The 19,707-nt window shown below is 45.8% G+C and overlaps 1 long non-coding RNA gene across 1 annotated transcript in view; it reads right to left on the bottom strand.

Annotated features, from left to right (window-relative positions):
- Positions 1–1,476: 1,476 nt before the first annotated feature.
- Positions 1,477–19,707, bottom strand: part of LOC309361186 — a 37,811-nt gene continuing 19,580 nt past the window's right edge. Inside the window, exon 2 of the long non-coding RNA XR_014164377.1 lies at positions 1,477–1,650. This is a non-coding gene — a long non-coding RNA (uncharacterized lncRNA). The remainder of the gene's footprint in view (positions 1,651–19,707) is intronic.

Below are 19,707 nucleotides of genomic sequence, written 5' to 3'. Positions count from 1 at the left end.
GTGACAAAGCAGATAAAGGACGATCTGAGGGTTTGGCTTGCATACCTGCAGGATTATAATGGGGTTTCATTTTGGCAAAAGAGCCTTAACCCCGGGGTGGAGTTCCAGGTTCATTCTGATGCTTCTGGCCGCTTTGGCTTTGGTGTGTTCTTCAGGGGACATTGGTGTGCCCAGCTGTGGCCATCTTCTTGGCATACAGCAGGCATTACTCTTTCCTATTCTAGTCACCATTCGCATCTGGGGAACCCTCTTCTCGAATTCCAGGGTCTGTTTCTGGTCCGACAATCAAGCGGTGGTAAGAGTTATATCTTGGCAGTCAGCAAAGTCCCAGAGGGTCATAAGGGTCCTGCGCCTGTTTGTGCTAGAGTGCCTGCGGCACAAAGACTCTCCTCCCTGGAAGAGAGGGGAGTGGTTGTGGGCGGGAGCACGAGCTCCGCCTCCCCCACTCACCTGGCTGGCGCCCACCCCCATCGGCAGGCACAGTGGGGCATGCGTTGGTGGAGCTTGATGCTCATGCTGCGTAGTGCCACAGCGGCCCATGGCCCTCCAAGGGTCTTGATTATACATGCGGCGGAGAACGATCTAGTGGAACAAAAAGGCATTGCTGAAAGGGCAGATTAAAAAGCCTGCATGCCTTGTACGCGTCAATGACCATCGGCTGGTCCAATCTCCTACCCCGTCTTCACTGGAGGGGGGCTTCCAATCCCTCTTGCATCAATTATGTGGTGAGTAAAATTAACATAATTGATGTGAGAGGGATTGGAAGCCCCCCTCCAGTGAAGGCATCCCACCATCACAGAGTTGACCTATTCCGGGGGGGGGGTGTGCACCTGACCCCACTGGGTAATGACTTCTGGCTCCATGACTTGCGACGAGCCCTTGGGGACTGGATAGATTGCAGGGTTTGATTGCTCCTTGGTTGTTGGACTTGGCGGCAAGGCCCCTTAGGGCCTCGAGTGGAGATTTTTAGGCCTTGTCAAGGTAGCCTTTAGTCTAACATCAAGTTGGGGGGATGCATTCATGCTCCCTCCCCATGCAGTGGTGCTTGTAGGGCCCGTTAAAGGACAAATACCGGGAGTCCCTGGCCCTAGAGCGGCGGCATGTAGGTCAAACTCCCGGGACGAGGTCGGTGGAAGGGCATGCTGTGTAAGTTTGCGCTTTGCAGTCCCCTCTCACTGGGCCTCATCTGCCTGCATATCCTCAGCCAGGTGGGCTGAGAGGGTTACCTGCCAAGGCCTGTGCCAAGTTTCCCACTTCTGACGTTCAATAAAGTTGTGGCCAATTTGAACCCATACTCTGGTACAGTGGTGCCCCGCAAGACGAATTCCTCGCAAGACGAAAAACCCGCTAGACGAAAGGGTTTTCCGTTTTCCGATGTGCTTCGCAAGACGAATTTCCCTATGGGCTTGCTTCGCAAGACAAAAACGTCTTGCGAGTCTTGCAATTTTTTTCGCCCCCCCCCCTTTTTCTAAGTCGCTAAGCCACTAATAGCCTTTTAGCCGCTAAGCCGCTAAGCCTTTAATAGCCGCTAAACCGCTAATAGCGCTAATCCGCTAAGCCGCTAATAGGGTTGCTTCGCAAGATGAAAAAACCGCTAGACGAAGAGACTTGCGGAACGGATTATTTTCATCTTGCGAGGCACCACTGTATCTTGTCTCATCATTTGGGATAATGGGGTAGGCACCCCAGACAGGGTTCAGCGCATGTGCCCGCAATATCTGCCCTCCCTTCCCCACAGGTGGCTCAAGTCTCTTTTGCTGTTCTTCCTTCCAGGATCACCCACCCACCCTCCCTCAAATTAATAATTTCTTGCCTTATTAATTTTAGCCTAGGTCAGTGAACTTCAATTTAATTATTCTTTCTTTACAGGCTAATATTTTGCATTCCAGGTAAGCGGGCACTGCTGTGGTCGTAAGATAGTTGCTGTATTCAGAACCAGGAAGGAATTTTCCCTGCATTGGCATGTTTCACCTTCCCGGTAGCAATTTTGTCACAACTTTGGCGGTTTTTAGGCCTTGGCAAGGTAGTGTGATAGGAATTTTATGGTCTTAGATATATGGCAACGTTCATAACCACATGTACATAGATCAGCACAGGAAAGCCAACCTGGAACCATTTTGATTCCTAAACTGAGCAAATGTTTCTCTGCATGGTCAAAATGGAAAAGTCTCCCCATTGTCTCTTTCCTCACAAATCCTGTCTTAAGGACACATTTAAGATATAAGGTGTGAGCCTGTGACCTGGCCCAGGAAATAAGTATTTTACCACTACAAAAGAATGGCCAGGCTCCCCAGGAAATCCAATCAAGTAACTTGCCAGACAGGAGATAAACTGTAACAGGAGAAAAACAACATTTAAATTTCTGTGATGTAGGTGGGATGTATCTGAGGGGTGGTCTTAGGTTACACCCCTTCTGTGATGAATGCATAATGTTTCTGGGGGTGGTCTTGATCTACAGGGTGGCTGCAGTATAAAAGTAAAAGCTAGCGCTATTAAAATTCTTAAAATGGGTGCACCTCAATCAAAAGAAATGAACCTGCAGACTCCTGATGGGAAAGAAGCCTAGTGGTGCTTATTTCTGGCCTGGACTCTGACAGTCCCCTTCAATTTGTGTTTAAGAAACATTTTTCCTGTGTTTAAATTGTACTTAGGTAACATCCAGCAGCTGCTTATCTTAAATGTGCCATCTAAAATAAAAATGCAAGCTTGCTCCAAATTCTAAATCTAAGGAAGCCATGTTGAGCCTTATCAATCTTAAACAAGACAAAATGGAGAATGAAGTGTGCAAATGTTTGTTATTTGAGAGAGGCTCCAAAAGAGTTTTCCTCCCACGTGGTAAAATCCTGTATACCTGCTACTTGTGTTCTGAAAGGAGGATTACCCCACCTCCTTCCTCTAGTTTAAGTGAGGAGGGTGATTTTAAGTCTAATGGTAAATGTTTTGTTGTAACTTTTGAGTTTGTGAGTACACCTGTGTTCCAGTCTATTTTGGAATGTGAAGTTAACCTAATGTTTCTGCTGCAGAAAGCCTAGTTGAGCACAATTGCTCTCTCAAGCTAAAATGCAGTGTCTGTATTTCCTTAAGCATATGACTGACAATATGGTCTGAAAAATATCTGAGTCCAGTTTTAACTTTAATTTGGTTGGACAGAAGAGTTATTGTAAGGCTCCTGATATCAGTCTCTATAAGACTTCCTGGCCTCTTTTCTTAGAAAATGCCCCCCCCCCCGTTTCATTCTGTCTCTTTCAGGGTTTTTTTTTCTTCTTACTTCTGTGCCAGGTAAATTTACTCCCGAGTAAGCTTCCTTTAAAGGAAACTGCAAGGGGGGGGCATAGATTAGGCTTACTATTCCTCTGCAAGTTCAGGAAAAATTGTCACTTTTGTATTCCTTTTAAATCAAATCTATGGCTGTTTTAACTATGCTTTATAAGAAATCCTCTCCCTATCTTAGGAAAAATGTTCACTTCAATCTTCCTTTAAAGATCATTTGTCTAGGAACTTGCACTCTAAGGAACTTGCACGTCTAAGGAAGTAAACTCAAACTAATCTCAAGATCTGCTAAAAGGGTTCTGTATAAAGTTGGGTACTTTTATTTTCCTCTTCCTTAGTACATGATAGGCGCATGGTTTGTCATAGGCGCATGGCTTGTGGTCTCTTCCCCAGTTGTGTCTGTATACATAAGTATGTGTGTGTTTCTGGTAGTACAAATCTTTCTATGAACCCTGTATTTTAGGGTTGGACTAGATGACCCCAGGTCCCTTTCAACTTTCCCAATTTGTGGCTGATGAGTTGAAATTTAGCCCAGATTTGCTCTTTGTTTTTTAAAGGTGAGAGGTGAAAGCCGTGATGTTTTGAAGCAGAACTGGTGATATCAGGCATTTCAGTAATTACAGTGTTTATCATTTTGTCTATTATTTACAGAAATCAGACTTAAAAGTCTACTCAAAGTTTAAGCACATACAAATTCATATAACCAGGTAGAATGCGCCTTGACCATACCTGTAAATAAAGGGCAGAAGATTTTGTCTGCAAATGGTAAGGCTGAAATGACTGAGAATGTTAAAATCTTATGAATTCTCACTCTAGCCATTTTTTCCCATATATAAGGGCGTGGCAGATTGTTCCGCGAATGGCCAGAGGGATATTAGCCCTTTCCTGTACATAAAGGAAGCAATTGTCCCTTTGCTTGGGCTGCAATTGTTAGCTTTGGTGAATACTTCAATTGCTGAGTTTCTCTTTTTTGTTTTAAAATCTAACCCTATTTTTAAAATCTACTCCTTACCCTTCCCTTCCCTTATTCAAATTCTAATTTAGCCAAAAGATGCAACATTTTCAATAGTATAAAAGGTTTGCTGAGACATGAACTCTGCACATGCACAGAGGCTAGATCAGCTTAAAAAAAAAAGAGAGAGAGAGAGGAAGGAGGGGGGAAAGAAGGGGGGAGAGGTTTGCAGAGAGTGTGCTTGCAGGGAGAAACTTATCCAAATTTCCTTATGTAAAACTTGGAACCATTGAGGGAAATCACCCTTAATGTGTCTTTTGCTCCAAGGGCTACTTAATCAAGAGGTTGCAGAGTTTCAAATCTAACATGCCAAATTCTTTTCACAGGTAAATATCAAAGCACTCCCACTGTGAGTTCCTCTCTTGAGTAGTTTGCCTCCCCAATGGGATTTAAATTTTATAACAGTTTTTTTGTGTGTGTGTGTATGCCTATGCATTTTAGGAACAGCATTTCCTGACTGACTTCTCACATGAAATAATTTTCCCTCTTAACAGAATATGTGAACCCCATTAACAAAGTGTTTGTCCCTTCTTTTTCCCCACAGCACGAATGATAATGAGGGGATGCAAACAGTGATTTAAATACTCTATAAAAAGTAATTGCATTTGTATTTCTTTTCATCTTTCTTCCCTTAAAGCCAAACAGTCACTTTCTTTCTGTTCAGCAAAACAAGTCTGAATCCCTGCTATATTAGTTTATTTCCCTCTATCTCTTTGTGGCTTTGACATTTTTTTTAGGTTACAAATAATCCGTTTTTCATTAATTAATCAGTTTTTCGTTGGGTTGTTAGAATGCCAAAACAGATTACTTCAGGTTACTTAAAAAAAAAAAATTGTGTGTCTTAGCATTTATTTATTTTTGGGTTCCTCATAGGTCATTTTGTGTGTGTGTGTGTGTGTGTGTGTGTGTTTTACTTTGGGGACATGTCCACTTATCAGATAGCACATGCTGAATTTTAAGCCTTTTTCCATTGTTTTCCCATTTTTTCAGTCCAGTAGTAATCTGTGTGGTTTTGATAATATCTTTGTATTCTTTAATAATAATTCTTTTCTAAATCTGATGTCTTTGTGTCAAGTCTTGTTTTCATCTGACTGGTAATCTAATTTTTTGCTTTATTTTTTATTTTTTAACCTTTGTTGTATCTTTTACAGTTCTCTTTCTCTACACTTGGAGTAATTTTTTATTTAATAATATGAAAAAAAAACTAACTGAAGGAAAGCAAACAAACTTAGCAGATAATAACAGTAATTATATGGAAATGTGATAATAATATTAAAATGAGTAAAATGCTTAACATGCTAAGATTTTATTATTTGCAGCTAATAACTCAAGGAGATTTGGGGGGGCTTTTGCCCCTTCCTTTTCTAACTCTTGTCTTAAGTCCTCAAAAAACCCTGCCCCCTTACAGGATATCACTTCTACAGATGTGCAATGATGAAAAAGCAGCAACAACCCCTCAACTCAGTTCTTCACCATCACAAGACCTGCAACAGACACCAGAGTTTTCAAAATGCCCACAGCTATCTCTTTCAAAGGATATAGACTGACGGGGGAGTGGGGCTGACAAAGGGGGGTGGAGTTGAATTGCAAGGACATTTTTTCACTTGAACGTCAAGCCTCTGTGCTCCAGGATTCGAAAGATACATACGTAAAAGATCACAATTGTCTCAAGATATGCAACTGATATTTAGTTTGTTTTGTATTATGTGTTATTACGTAGGAATGTTGAAATGTGTCTGACAGTGTGTTATTTCCACAAAGGGGGGGGGGGCTATTTTTGTGTGTGATTGTTTTTATTCCTTACACCCCAAGTTTTTTCATGGAGGATTCTCATATATTACATGCTTTCCGATAGATCAGGCTATATTTAGATTAAGTCAACTGATCATATTTGCTTGTCTGCTTTGTTTTTTCTATACACGAAGTTCCCAGAAAGAAATTGTGTTTTTACTCTTTCTTTCTTTGCAGTCACTTTCTTAATGTTCCAGAAAACTATTTTGAATCCCTTCTATGACTTCTCTGTATCCCTTGCAGATTCAGTACTGTCTTTAAGTAGCAAATTGTTCTGTATTTATTTATTAATCTTGGATTTCCCGTATAGCTGTGAAATTAATCTAACCACAACCAAGTATTATTCTTGGAACCATATTATATCAGGAAGTTTTGAAGCAACACTCTTTATTATTATTTAGGATGTTTTGATTAGAATGCCAAATGGAAATGGGTGTAGATCATGTCTCAAATTTTATTTATTTGAGGACACGTCCACCATATGTGGAATTAGGTTCCTTCACTTTGTTTATATCTCCAACACATTATTTATTTTATTTTATTTTGCTAACATCTGCATATCATTTTCATATAGTATTTCCCCCGGATTGCACACAGTGAATCTTAAGGTTTTTTCCGCATAATTGCTCTCATTTTTTTTATCTCAATTGGACAACCAAATTGTGTGCTTACTCTTCTCTACCGAATTTTAATTTTACCAAGGAGAAGCTTCAGGATCCATGAAAGCCCAGATAACAAGAAAAGTGTATATGCTTTGGTTTAGCAGGAATGATCCCTTATAGAGTTAAATTGACTTATTTGGACAAGTGCCCTTTTTAAGAATGGTTTTCTTTTAACAGATTGGTTTGAAGAGTTGAGAACCATGGGGCAAATTAAATTCAAATTGGACTCAGTTTGAATTGGGCAAGTGTATCCAGGCTGCAATTAGCTTTTTGGTCTTTAAGTGCAAGTGAGCAACCTCCCATGAGTGCAAGACCAACGCCAATAAAATAAAATCCCATAGAAAGGCCAAGGCAAAGACATCTCTCTCATGATATGTCCAAACCTGTGGCAGCTATGGTGAGTGCCAGGCGACATGGTTAAAATGAAAGCCCCGAGGGGATTCAACAGACAGGATGTGTTGCTGTAGCACTATGCCAGTGTGAGACCACAGAAGAGCTAGCTTGACACCTGAGAAACACACAAAAATGGCGAAGGACAAAACACCAACTGCATTTTTCAGTCAGTAGTGGACCTTCCTGCTAAATGTAAAGCATAGCCACTATTGAGAAAATGTTTCTCCCAAGAGCTGGAATGCCACAAGTAATTTAGTAACAAAATGCAACATATGTTATTTTTATATGATATATTTATACAAAGGCATCCATTTACAACATACGATGTTACAACATACGATGTTATTATTTGTGGGGCAAAAATTTTTAAGAAAAATTCTAGCCCCAAAGGGGGGATAATGTGATAGGAATTTTATGGTCTTAGATATATGGCAACGTTCATAACCACATGTACATAGATCAGCACAGGAAAGCCAACCTGGAACCATTTTGATTCCTAAACTGAGCAAATGTTTCTCTGCATGGTCAAAATGGAAAAGTCTCCCCATTGTCTCTTTCCTCACAAATCCTGTCTTAAGGACACATTTAAGATACAAGGTGTGAGCCTGTGACCTGGCCCAGGAAATAAGTATTTTACCACTACAAAAGAATGGCCAGGCTCCCCAGGAAATCCAATCAAGTAACTTGCCAGACAGGAGATAAACTGTAACAGGAGAAAAACAACATTTAAATTTCTGTGATGTAGGTGGGATGTATCTGAGGGGTGGTCTTAGGTTACACCCCTTCTGTGATGAATGCATAATGTTTCTGGGGGTGGTCTTGATCTACAGGGTGGCAATTTCAAAAGTCTTTATAAGGCCTTGCAGGCCATTGTTCTGGGTCCTCTTCCTCTCCTGCGTGTGAGGGGAGCACCCTGTTGCAACAGATCAATAAAGATCAAGCTTACTAGCTGCTTTGCTTCTCAATATTCTCTGGTTGGCCTCTGTTATTTTCTCCTACCAATAGGGAACCTATGTAAGGACTCTATATGGGCTCTTGGATACCCCATAAGGGAAAAGGGCATATTTTATTTACAACAGTAGCCTTTAGTCTAACATCAAGTTGGGGGGGATGTATTCATGCTCCCTCCCCTTCACTTCTCTCAATCACATCAAAGTTGATGCATCGCCATAAATTGGCCAAAGACTTGCCTGACTCAGAACTGGTGATGAGCAGCAAGGATGGGACACTTTAGCTGCATGTTCCTGTCCCAAGAACCAAGAATATGGCTAAGCGTTTAAGGACAGGGGTGAGTTTTTGTCATGAGACAAAGGTTCTTGAGAGCAGAATCAGGCAAGGCCTAGGCAGCGCGGCTTACGAGGGCTACACAAATCTGTCAAGCCTAAGTGTTAGCAGTCAAATGCTGTGTCACTGTGACTCGGGACTCATCTTGGGTTCCCGTTCCCTATAAATGTAACCAGCCATCTCTGTGGGCCTCAGTCTGTGTGTAGAGTATGTGTGTCTCAACCAGTATGTTGTGTTGTTACAGACAGAGTGGCTCCAGGACTCCAGTTAATCAGTAACTAAGATCTGTGCCTCTGTGAAAACTAAGAAGGCTGTTAGGAGCACTTGGTGTATGCTCTCTGACTATGCTGTTTCTGAACAAGTTTATTTTCTTCAGTAGACTTTTATTCTGTTTATGAAGAAGACCCTGCATTGATTAATTGACCGCTGCGCAACAGTTTCCCCTCATGTATTTAAGGCCTGCACGGGAGGGCTTTTGCCAATTCCTCCGACAGTCATTGTGCGGTGGTGGTAAGGGTGTTGGACCCAAGGTCCAAATCCACAGCAGGCCATGAAGCTCACTGAGTGACCATGGGCCAGGCACTACCTCTCAGGGCCATAAGCATTATATCAAGTCAATATTGCGAGGAACAACTGCATAGCTGAACTGAAAACCCCTAGACCAATTAAGGGATCAATATTAAGACCACAACGTATCACTTATAGATCAAGCAAACCTGTGGCTGATTAATTTTAATTTATTCATTTTGAAGTGTTCTACTCTCCTTTCCAGTTGAGAGAGTAGCTCTGTGTATGTTACAACAGACTACCATAAGAGAACATGCAGCACACAGACAATCCAGCACTCTTTGGGCTGGTGGACAGCGTGCTAACCACTTGGGGGGAAATGTTGAATGGGGCAAACATCCTAATGACCAAAAGCAGGTGTGGGGAATGCTGTGCCCCCCCCAAAAAAACATTGCTGAACTACAATACAACTCCATCCATTCCTAGCCATTGCCACGCCTGCGGGGGCTGATGAAAGATTCTCCATCCCGGGACTAATGAGCTATCCAATTTAGCCTGCTTGTTTTTCTTGCATTTAGTAAACAAAGCTGAAAAGTCTGAACCTGCCAAGCTAATATTTATTTTCACGTGGCACCTGCTTTGTCATCATCACTACATGAATTTATGACATCTATCTTTTCCCCATAGAAATAGGTAAATCCCCTGCCCACCCACCCCCCACCCCCGCTGCCGGTAAGGGCAAGAAAATTAACGCAGAGAAAGTAGGGTTCATAGGCAGCAAAATACAAATTATCAAACAAAAGTCAGCATCTTAGTAAACTCTTTTCAGTATTTTTAAATTTTTTATTTAAGTGCCAAGCGGCAGCATTTTGAAAGAACTGCCAAGTCCGAGTTAAAAGAGAGATATACCGTTTATTGTTACTCTTACTTTATTTTTTACTTGGAGAAAAGCGGAGCGGAGAAAGAAGCACTACACACCCCCCCCCCTTGCTTCCTGTCTATGGTTTTTCTTTTACTTTTAGCAGTTTGAGACTGGATTGGTGGACTTAGACTGTCCTAACTGGGGCCTGCCCAAGGATCAAGGCTTTCTGGGAAATGATTTACAATGAATTGAAAAAAGTATTTAGGTATACTTTCCTAAAGAAACCAGAGGCCTTTCTCCTAGGCATGGTCGGCCAATTGGTGTCAAAGAAGGATAGAACCTTTTTTATGTATGCCACAGCAGCAGCAAGAATACTCATCGCAAAGCACTGGAAGACACAAGACTTACCCACCCTGGAAGAATGGCAGATGCAAGTTATAGACTACATGGAACTGGCAGAAATGACCGGCAGAATCCGAGATCAAGGAGAAGAGCAGGTGGAAGAGGACTGGAAGAAGTTTAAAGTTTATCTACAAAAACATTGTAAAATTTATGAATGTTAAGGGCACTGTAAATGAAATGAAGGGGTTTTAGTGATTAAGATAAATAAGAGTATAAAGGGAAGGATAAAGGATGAACTTGAATAATATGATAATTGCTGAACTAATTTTAAAATGGAATACATGAAAGGAAAGCGGGTGGAAGCAAGGAAAATAAGATTTGGAAGGTTATTAATTTGAAACAGAGGTTTTTTTTTTAATCTTGAATTTTCTTTTTTTATGTCTTTATTATTTTTGTTTTTTTGTCTCTTTGTTGGTATTTTTTGTTGTATGTGTTTGTTGGTTTTTTGTGATTTGAGTTAATTTTATTGTTGTTAATTTTTGTGAAACTTAATAAAATATCATTTTTTTTAAAAAAAATAGACTGTCCTAACTGCTTTTTTTTCTTTTTGTTGTGGCTGGTTTTTTAATTTTTATATTTATTATATATTTTTCACCTTCTTTTTCTCTCCTTGTTGTTTTTATTTTTATTGGGGTGGGTACTGCGAAGTGCATGCCTGAAGGCTAAGGGTGGAACATTATTGTATTTGCTTTTTGTTCTTTTTTTACTGTTTGCTCCTTTTTATGTTTTGCAACATAAAAAAAACCATTGTGGTGGATTGGCTAAACAAGTGGCGGAAGAATTAAATTTTTATATTTTTATATTTGATTATTTCCTTAATAATTGGACATATTTGTGGATTACAACTTCTTTAGTGTGGCTCTGTGGATCTGATATTCTGGACTGGCCAAACAAGAGGCAGAAGTTGAGTATTGATTGGTGTTTTTGCTTAACATTGGTGGGTGACACCTAGAGGTGAGGAGTAAAATAATATTTAAGAAAGAATAGAAGCAGAATGGAGAAGACACAGAAAAGGGCAGGAGATGGCGGAACACCATTGGAAAGGAGGGGTTCGAAACAAGAAAGCAAAAATAAAGGAGGCATTTTGAAAATGTTTGCAGAAATTTAAAAAGATATCAAACAAAGTGAAATTTTTTTAGAGACTAGACTGGAATCAATGGATAAAATTTTTGATATGACTGTTAATGAATTGGAAGGCCAGATGAGGGAGATAACTAAAAGAACACAAAGTTTAGAAGAAGGAATGAAGAGAACAAAGCAAGAAGTAAGAGATATGAAAAAAGGAAGGAAAAGTCAAAGGAGAAGTCTCAGAAATGAATAAAACTCAGGAAAAACTGTGGGATGTGATTGCTATGAATGAACTGAGGCAAAGAGAAACTAATTTGAGATTCAGATCTGTCCCAGAATTACAGGGAAAAAATATTTTGGATAAATAGACAACAGAAATTGCACAGTCGTTCAATGCTGTAATGGTTGTGAGGGGTTACTTGTGCGTAAATTGCCATCGGTTTAGTTAGTTTGCTTGCCCTACCATGCTTAGGGTCAGAGCTCGCCCTCCGTGACCTGTTAGTCACTTGCAGAATCCGTCAGTGGGCGTTTCTTGAACCTCTTCCAGCAAAAAAGCTGTTTGACCCCGAGTCTCCTCCTATGTTCCCTGCGCGGAACGCGTCTGCGCAAGTAAGGGGAAGGCAGGGGCGTCCCAGCGCTCTCTCCACTAGTTTCGGGTGAAGGGTCTTGGAGCCCTGTCACCAATTCCTCCATCTCCCTCTCTTCTCTATTGGTGTTACCCTGAATTCCTTCCCCCCTGCTGGTCCCCTCTCCGGCATTGCTGGGTAGCCCTGCCTCTGCTTCTCGCTCTGATGTCAGTTCCCTGACATCCACCTCCCTCCCAGGACCCCCTCCACCCCCGGCCTGACCCTGTGACGGGACCTTGTCCCCTTCTTCAGCCGACGATGCAGGGAACCCCCGAAAGGAGCTGCTGTCGTCGTCCGAGGACTCAAACCCCGCTTCCCACCCGCTCCGATTTCTCACAGGAGGGGCTTCCCAATCTGATTCCTCCTCTCCTGACGATTCTCCTCCTTCCTCCTGGGAAGCCGGAAAACCCACGAAATCCTCCTCCTCCTCATCGGTGGTGGCAAATTGCTCCTCCCAGAATCTCTCAAGGGGTTTGGGCTTCCTCGGATACCTGTTGTGGAACTCTTCCACCAGATTTTCATCATCTATTTCCCCCGCGGGAACCCACGTGTTTTCTGACTCAGGTTCCCCCTCCCAAGCCACTAGGTACTCCACCTGCCGCCCTCGCCAGCGCGAATCCAGGATCTCCATTACCTCGTGGTGGCGTTCCCTCTCTTCCATTAGCGGGTGTGTGAGCCCTTCCCCTCCTGCCTCCCGGACCCTCCGCTCCCCTCTGTACAGTGAGAGCAGCGACCTATGAAATACCGGGTGGATTTTCATGCTGTCTGGCAACTTGAGCCGGAACGCCACCGGGTTCACTTGGTGTGTCACCTCAAATGGTCCCAGCCGTTTTGGCCTCAGTTTCTTACACCCGCACTTGAAGGGTAAGCCTTGTGTGGATAACCACACCCGGTCCCCCACCCTAATGGTCTCCCCTTCCCGGCGACGTTTGTCTGCTTGTCTCTTGTACACCTCCTTGGCCCTTTCCAGATTCATCTTAAGCTGCTGGTGCAGGGCTTCCATTTCTTCCACGAACTGCTCTGCGGCGGGCACGCTCCACCCTTCCTCCCCTCTCCCGGGAAAGGCCCTGGGGTGACACCCATAATTAGCCAAGAACGGGCTCACCCCCGTGGACACATGCTCCGCATTGTTATACGCAAACTCTGCCAGTGCTAGCTTTTCTACCCAATCGTTCTGTCTCTCGTTGATGTAAAGCGTAGATATGGCTGTAAAATGCTGTTCGCCCTCTCTGCTTGCCCGTTAGTCTCCGGGTGCCTCGCCGTCGAGAAACCCACCTCCACCTGCAATAAGTTCATAAGCCTCCTCCAGAACCTCGAGGTAAATTGTTTCCCTTGATCCGAGATAACCCTCGAAGGTGCCCCATGCAACCTAAAGATGTGATTCACGAACAACTGGGCGGTTTCCTCTGCTGTCACTGCATGAGAGCACGCTATAAAATGGCACATTTTGCTTAGCAGATCTACTACTACCATGACTGCTGTCTTACCTCCTGATTTGGGTAAATCAGTCATGAAATCGATAGACACCACCTCCCAGGGTCTTCCCGGCGTGGGTAAGGGTTCCAGTAGCCCTGCCGGGGCTGCCCATTCTCCCTTGGCCCTTTGGAAGTGGTCACACCCCCGTACATACTCTCGTACATCTTCCCTCACCCTTGGCCACCAAAACTCCCTAGTGACCAGTAACATAGTTTTGTGTTGCCAAAGTGACCCGCTGTTGGGTTGTCGTGAAGCTGTTTGAGCACCCTTTCCTGTAAGGCCTCCCCGGGCACATACATTGCTCCCTTGTAATACAGCAGTCCTTCCCTTTCCTCAAAGCCTCCCCGGTCTCCCCCAGTTCCCCTGAGTTCCCTGATTCGGGTTTGGGCGAATTCGTCCTGGCGAATCAGCTCGGTTAGTTCTCGTTTCCCAACCAACGCTCCCCCACAAACCCATCTTCCTCTGGGAACACATGTCAAGCTTCCGGCGGCCCTTCTCCTTCCGTGTACTCCGGCTTCCGGGAAAGCGCGTCTGCCCTCACGTTCTCTTCTCCCGGCACGTACCTGATCTCAAAGAAGAACTTGGAGAACTCCTGTGCCCATCAAATCTGTCTCTGGTTGAGGACTCGAGCTGTTCTCCAATATTCCAAGTTCTTGTGATCAGTGCAAACCTGAATCTTGTGCTGAGCCCCTATTAGGAGATGTCTCCACTGCCAAAATGCTGCATAAATAGCTAACAGTTCGCGATCATACACCGTGTAGTTCTGTTCCGATTTGTTCAGTTTCCGTGAGAAGAAGGCGCACGGCCTCCAGGTGTGTTGGCTCCGTCCCGGCTGCAGCAACACCGCTCCTATCGCTCTGTCGGATGCGTCGGTCTCCAGCCTCATCGGCTTCTGCAGATCCACGTGCAGGAGCTGTTCCTCCGAGGCGAACGCCTTCTTTAGCCTTTCGAAGGATCGTTGGGCACTTTCCGTCCAGACGCACTTCTTCTTGCTACTGAGACAATCCGTGATGGGTGCGGTCAAGTCGGCGAAGTTCTTGATGAACTTCCGGTAGAAGTTGAACCCGAGGAACCTCTGCACATCCTTCCGGGTTTTGGGGGCCTTCAATTCCAGCACCGCCTGCACCTTGCCGGGGTCCATGGCAAGTCCTCTGTCCGACAACCTGTATCCTAGAAATTCCACTTCTCTGGCGTGAAATTGGCACTTTTCCAGCTTGACCCACAACTGGTGCTCTTGTAGCCTCTTCAGCACTTCCCTGACGTCCTGAACATGCTGTTTTTCATTGTCTGAATAGATCAGGACGTCGTCCAGAAATGCTACGCAGTTTTTGTACAGCAGGGGACCCAGCACATGGTGCATGAAGCTTTGAAAACAGGCTGACCCCGACTGTAATCCAAATGGCATGACTAGGTACTCAAAGGCCCCTAGGGGGGTGAACATGGTGGTTTTCCATTCGTCCCCCTCCCTCATTCTAATCAGATTGTATGCTCCCCGGAGGTCCAGCTTGGTAAAGATCTTACCCTTCCTTACCCTAGTTAGAATATCATCAATTCTGGGCATTGGGAAGGTCACGGGTTCCGATACGAGGTTCAATTTTCTAAAGTCTACGACCAGCCTAAGCTGATCCGTGTTTTTCTTTCCCACAAAAAACACAGGGCTGCCCCCCACTGCCTTCGATTCCCTTATAAACCCCCTTTTTAGGTTTTTGTCAATAAAGTCTCGCAACTCCTGCATCTCTCGGTCCGACATGGCATACAGCTTACCCATCGGCAGCTGCGCCCCAGGGAGTAGGTTGATTTGGCAGTCGAAGGGCCTATGAGGCGGCAGCCTGTCCACTTCCCTCTCGCTGAAGACCTCCTGTAAGTCCGCGTACTGTGGCGGCACCTCTGCTCTCTGCTTCAGTGTAGTTTCTGCCACTCTGGCCAACCTCACCCTGGGCTTCTCCCCCCCTAGACAGTGTTCCAAACAGTGTGCTGACCCGAAGGTGACTGTCCGTTGATGCCAAGCCACCACGGGATCATGTAGCACTAGCCAGCTCATGCCCAGTATTATCAGTGGTCCCGTAAGTGTGGCCACATGAAAGGCAATGGTTTCTGTGTGCCTGGACACCCTCATTCTCATTGGTGGGGTTTGATGTGTCACCTCCCCTCCCAGCAGCTCCCTGCCATCTATCGTGGTCACTTGGAGTGGGAAATCAAGTGGCACCAGGTGTAGCTGGTGCTCCAGTGCAAACTCCTTACTAAAAAAATTACAGGAGCTGCCTGAGTCCAGCATTGCCTTCACCTTGACTGGGTGTCCATTTGGGAGTTCTAGCACCACCTCTATCGCTATAGAAGCCTTGGGTGGGTCTGGTTGGGGCACTTCCGTTAGTTGTTCGCTTGGCTGCTGCGCCCCCCTGTGGGCAGTCAAGCACTGGTGTTTCCCTGCACCTTTTCCTCTGCCCCCTCCTCCTCACTTCCAGCGGCTCCCACCATCCCTTGCCAAGCCTTCCTTTGTGGACAGACCCTGGCAAAGTGTCCTGGCCGTTGGCAGAGGAAACACTTCTTGGTGCTTTTCCCAGCCTTTCCCTCCTTTTTGACTCCTTGGTTGGCGCTCGAAACCTCGCGCGCCCGCGCTCCATCGATTTCCATTGGCACCACGTCATCGGGAGGCTGCTTTGGCATCTCAGGAATGCGGTAGTCAGGGTGGCACTCTCCTCTCCCTTCCCGCGTTTCCAAAGCGCGCGCTTCCTGCCGAGCGCCTATCGCAAGTGCAGCTTTAGTCAGTTCATCCATAGACTGCGGGCGGGGCACGTGGGAGAGCTCGTCTTTAACAGTTCGGGACAACCCCTCCTCAAACAGCATCCGTATGGGCGGGCTATCCAGATCCCATTCGAGCCGGTGTATTAGCATCGCAAAGCGGGACCAGTAGTCTCTAACGGAAAGATCTATGGCGAAAATTATGGCTGTTTGTGTAGCCTTTGGAAGCCCTTAAGCCCGGCACACTTCCTTGCGCAGCTCTGGTTACCGTCAGCTGCTTGTAGCAGAGTTAACGCAGCGTAGAAACTGATGCAGTGCGTGTGTGACAAATCAGGCTGCAGACAAGCGTTCTAGCTTATCTTTTCTCAGTCTTTAATCGTGTAGAAAAACAACATAGATCAGACATAGATCAGACCCGGTGAACGCGCGGACATCTTGCTGTTCACCGTCAGAGAACGGAAGAACACTGAACACACAGACAAAGAACACTCCCTTCTGTGAAAACTGGCCACGCCTCAGGGATGTGAGACGTCACTCAGAACTTCTTAACCCTGTAAGTTCTGATTCTCTCCACACCCCCTCTCGTCTCGCATCCTGAGGGAAACTGTGAACATACATGTACAGACCTTTGAGAGTTCAATCCCTTTCCCATTGCCTTTTGCCCCTTCCTGGTGTCTGTGTCAGGCAACTGTTGAACCTCCTCACAACTCCCAGTTTCGCACTGTGCAAAACCAACCCACACACTGGTGGCCTGATACCTCTCAGGTGGAATTCCCTTCGTTGCTCGAGTGGACCGTCTGAGCACAAATTCAGGTGTTTCTTCTGACCCACTGGGGCCAGCAAGTGTGTCCTCTACATCGCAGGACTCCCCCTCTGACTTAGTGCATCTTCGGGCTTTCTGCATTATGCTAACAGGAGACGAAGGCTCACTCTTGGACTCTCTTTTAACAACCTGTGGAGATGCCCAGCCCTGTTCTTGACCCTGGTCATCGACCTGGTCCTCATCAACAGGTTCAGCTTCTGGCTCTCCCTCATCCTCAGAATCAGACAGACATTCTGAGAGAACGTCAGGACTAGCATTGCGCTTTGACCAACCATCCTGTTCACAGAACTCAGCATGTTTGCTGATCAGGAGCTTGGTCTGATCACCTTCTGGATATGCAAACCTCCACCCCTTTGTTGCAGGTTCATACCCACAGAAGATCATCTTCTGGAACTTAGGGCCACCTTGCTTTTGTTGAGCTTCTGGCACTGGCACTAAGGCCTGTGACCCAAACACACGGAAGAAATGCACCTGCAGCTTCTCTCCGTAGAGCACAAAATGTTGGGTTTCACCTACCACTGAATTGTAGGACCTGTTAGTCGTAAAGGTCACCGTCCTCATTGCCTCCCACCAAAAACTTTGAGGCAAATCAGAGTCACACAGTAAAACCTCTGTTGCTTGAACCAGAGCTCTACTTCTCAGCTCTGCCACTCCCCTCTCCTGAGGAGAAGTAGCACCCGTCACCTTGTGACGTATCCCTTTCTGGTGAAAGAACTCCTGCAGAGCAGACCCAGTAAACTCTGCACATCGATCACTCTTGAACCCCTTCACCTTGGTGGAGAACCTCAGTTCCACCTCTGCAACCCAGTTTTTGATCAGTTGTGGTGCATCTTCTTTCAATTTCAGCACATAGGACCAAGTAACTTGGCTGAAATCATCCTGCAGCGTCAGCACAAACCTGGCCCCGCCCAGACTTGGCTTTGGCATGGGCCCAAAAAGGTCTGTGTGCACAAGCTCAAAAGGTTTTGTGGTTACCCTCTCCACCCTGGGATAACTACACCCTTTTACCTTTGCCATTTTACATGCCCTACAATTTAGGGATCTGCCACATTCCTGTATTTTTCACCCTTTAGTGCAATCCTGCAACATCTGGATCTCTTCCAAAGAACCATGTGACGTTTTCTTGTGCCATACACAAGCACATGAAACATGAGTGGGATCGGTTGCACACTTTGCTTGTGCTTTCCCAGCATTTCCCTCACTTTCCAGAGGCATTTCCAGAACAAAGAGGTTGTTCTGCCCTTTTGCAACACTGACCAGTTGCTTCCCCCCTCTGAAAATTGTACAGACATTGTTTTCGAAGCACACCTTATACCCCTCCTGTAAGAGACAAGGGACAGATAAAAGACAATGTTTCATCCCAGGTGCCACGTAGACTTCCAACTCCGCCTGCAAGACAGAAACATAAACATTTGCCACATTAGATAACGGCTTTTGCGTCCCATCAGCGAGCTCAATTCTTTTCCCAGCTGAAACAGCTCTGCAGTTCCACATCTCGACAGCAGGTGTCGCTGTTATCAGGTGCCTGCTGGCTCCCGAGTCTATGACCCAGCGCAGCACTCTCTCCTCACTGGAGTTGTCCCGTAATATTGCCATGGAGGCTGTTAAGTGATAAGGACCGTCTTCGCTCCCTGAGTCACGTCCTCCTTGCGCCTTCCCACGCTTGCTTCCCCTCCTGGACTGGCTGCCATGGAAACCTGGCTGGTTCCCATGGGAAGCGACCTTGGAAACATCCTGCGCAGCCTCTCTGGCTCTCTGGGGGCAGGAGCGACGCAGATGGTCGGGAGAATTGCAAACAAAGCAGCGACGAGTGGAAAAAGCCTGAACCGTGCATTCCGCTGGCTTGGCCCCCCTGCAACTGGAAGAGCCCCCCGTGCCAGCCCTGCCCTCTCTGATCCGGCGTTCCTCCTCGTCCCCCAAACGTCCTGTGACGTAAGACAGCTTCAGCGCTTGAGGATCCATCGATTCCAAAGTTAGACACAAATTGTCATAACTTTAGTCCAGAGAGCTGAGCAAAATATAAACCTTCAGCTCCTCAGAAAAGTTCACTTGCAACAGCCTCAGCTGATTGAACACAGAGAGCATCTCAGTCACATGCTTTCTAATGCTATCACCAGGACGCAGCTTCATCTCAAACAGGCGCCTGGTAGTGTGTATCTTTGCCCCAGCTGTGGTCCTGTGGTGCACTCTTTCCAAAGCTCGGTAAGCTTCATGAGCAGTGTCCAGCCCCTCTACCAAAGGCAGCTGCGAACCCTCCAAACTGAGCACAATAGCTCCCAGGGCTTTCTGATTTTTTCTCTGCGAAGCGTGAGCAGTTGCAACGTCTGCTGCTGAAGCACCGGCCGCTGGTGGGGGTAGTGGAGGCCCTTGGACTGCCTCCCACAAGCCCTTGGCTACCAGCCAGGCCTTCAGCTTCCGACTCCATTCCTCCCAATTTTTTCCGTCCAATTTTTCGAAGGGTACGGCGTACGATTCATGGCCGTCTGCCATCTTCTCCCCCGGGGCCCAGCGTACTCACGTAACCAGTAGTAGCTCTCCAGCACCCAACTCAGCAGACCAGTTTCCCCCAGCGAGTTCCTCTGCCTCCGAACCGTCAGGCAGGACCCCCAACTGGCTCCAGCTTCTGTTCGGCTGGCTTCAACACACACCGGCACGTCTTGGCATCAGCTTCAAAGCTTTTGCTGACCTCCCATAACCTATGGCGAAAATTATGGCTGTTTGTGTAGCCTTTGGAAGCCCTTAAGCCCGGCACACTTCCTTGCGCTGCTCTGGTTACCGTCAGCTACTTGTAG

The sequence above is a fragment of the Podarcis melisellensis genome (genome assembly GCF_964234715.1).
Source record: "Podarcis melisellensis genome assembly, chromosome: W".
In the NCBI taxonomy this organism is placed as follows: domain Eukaryota; kingdom Metazoa; phylum Chordata; class Lepidosauria; order Squamata; family Lacertidae; genus Podarcis; species Podarcis melisellensis.
This window is presented reverse-complemented; position numbering and strand designations above follow the sequence as displayed.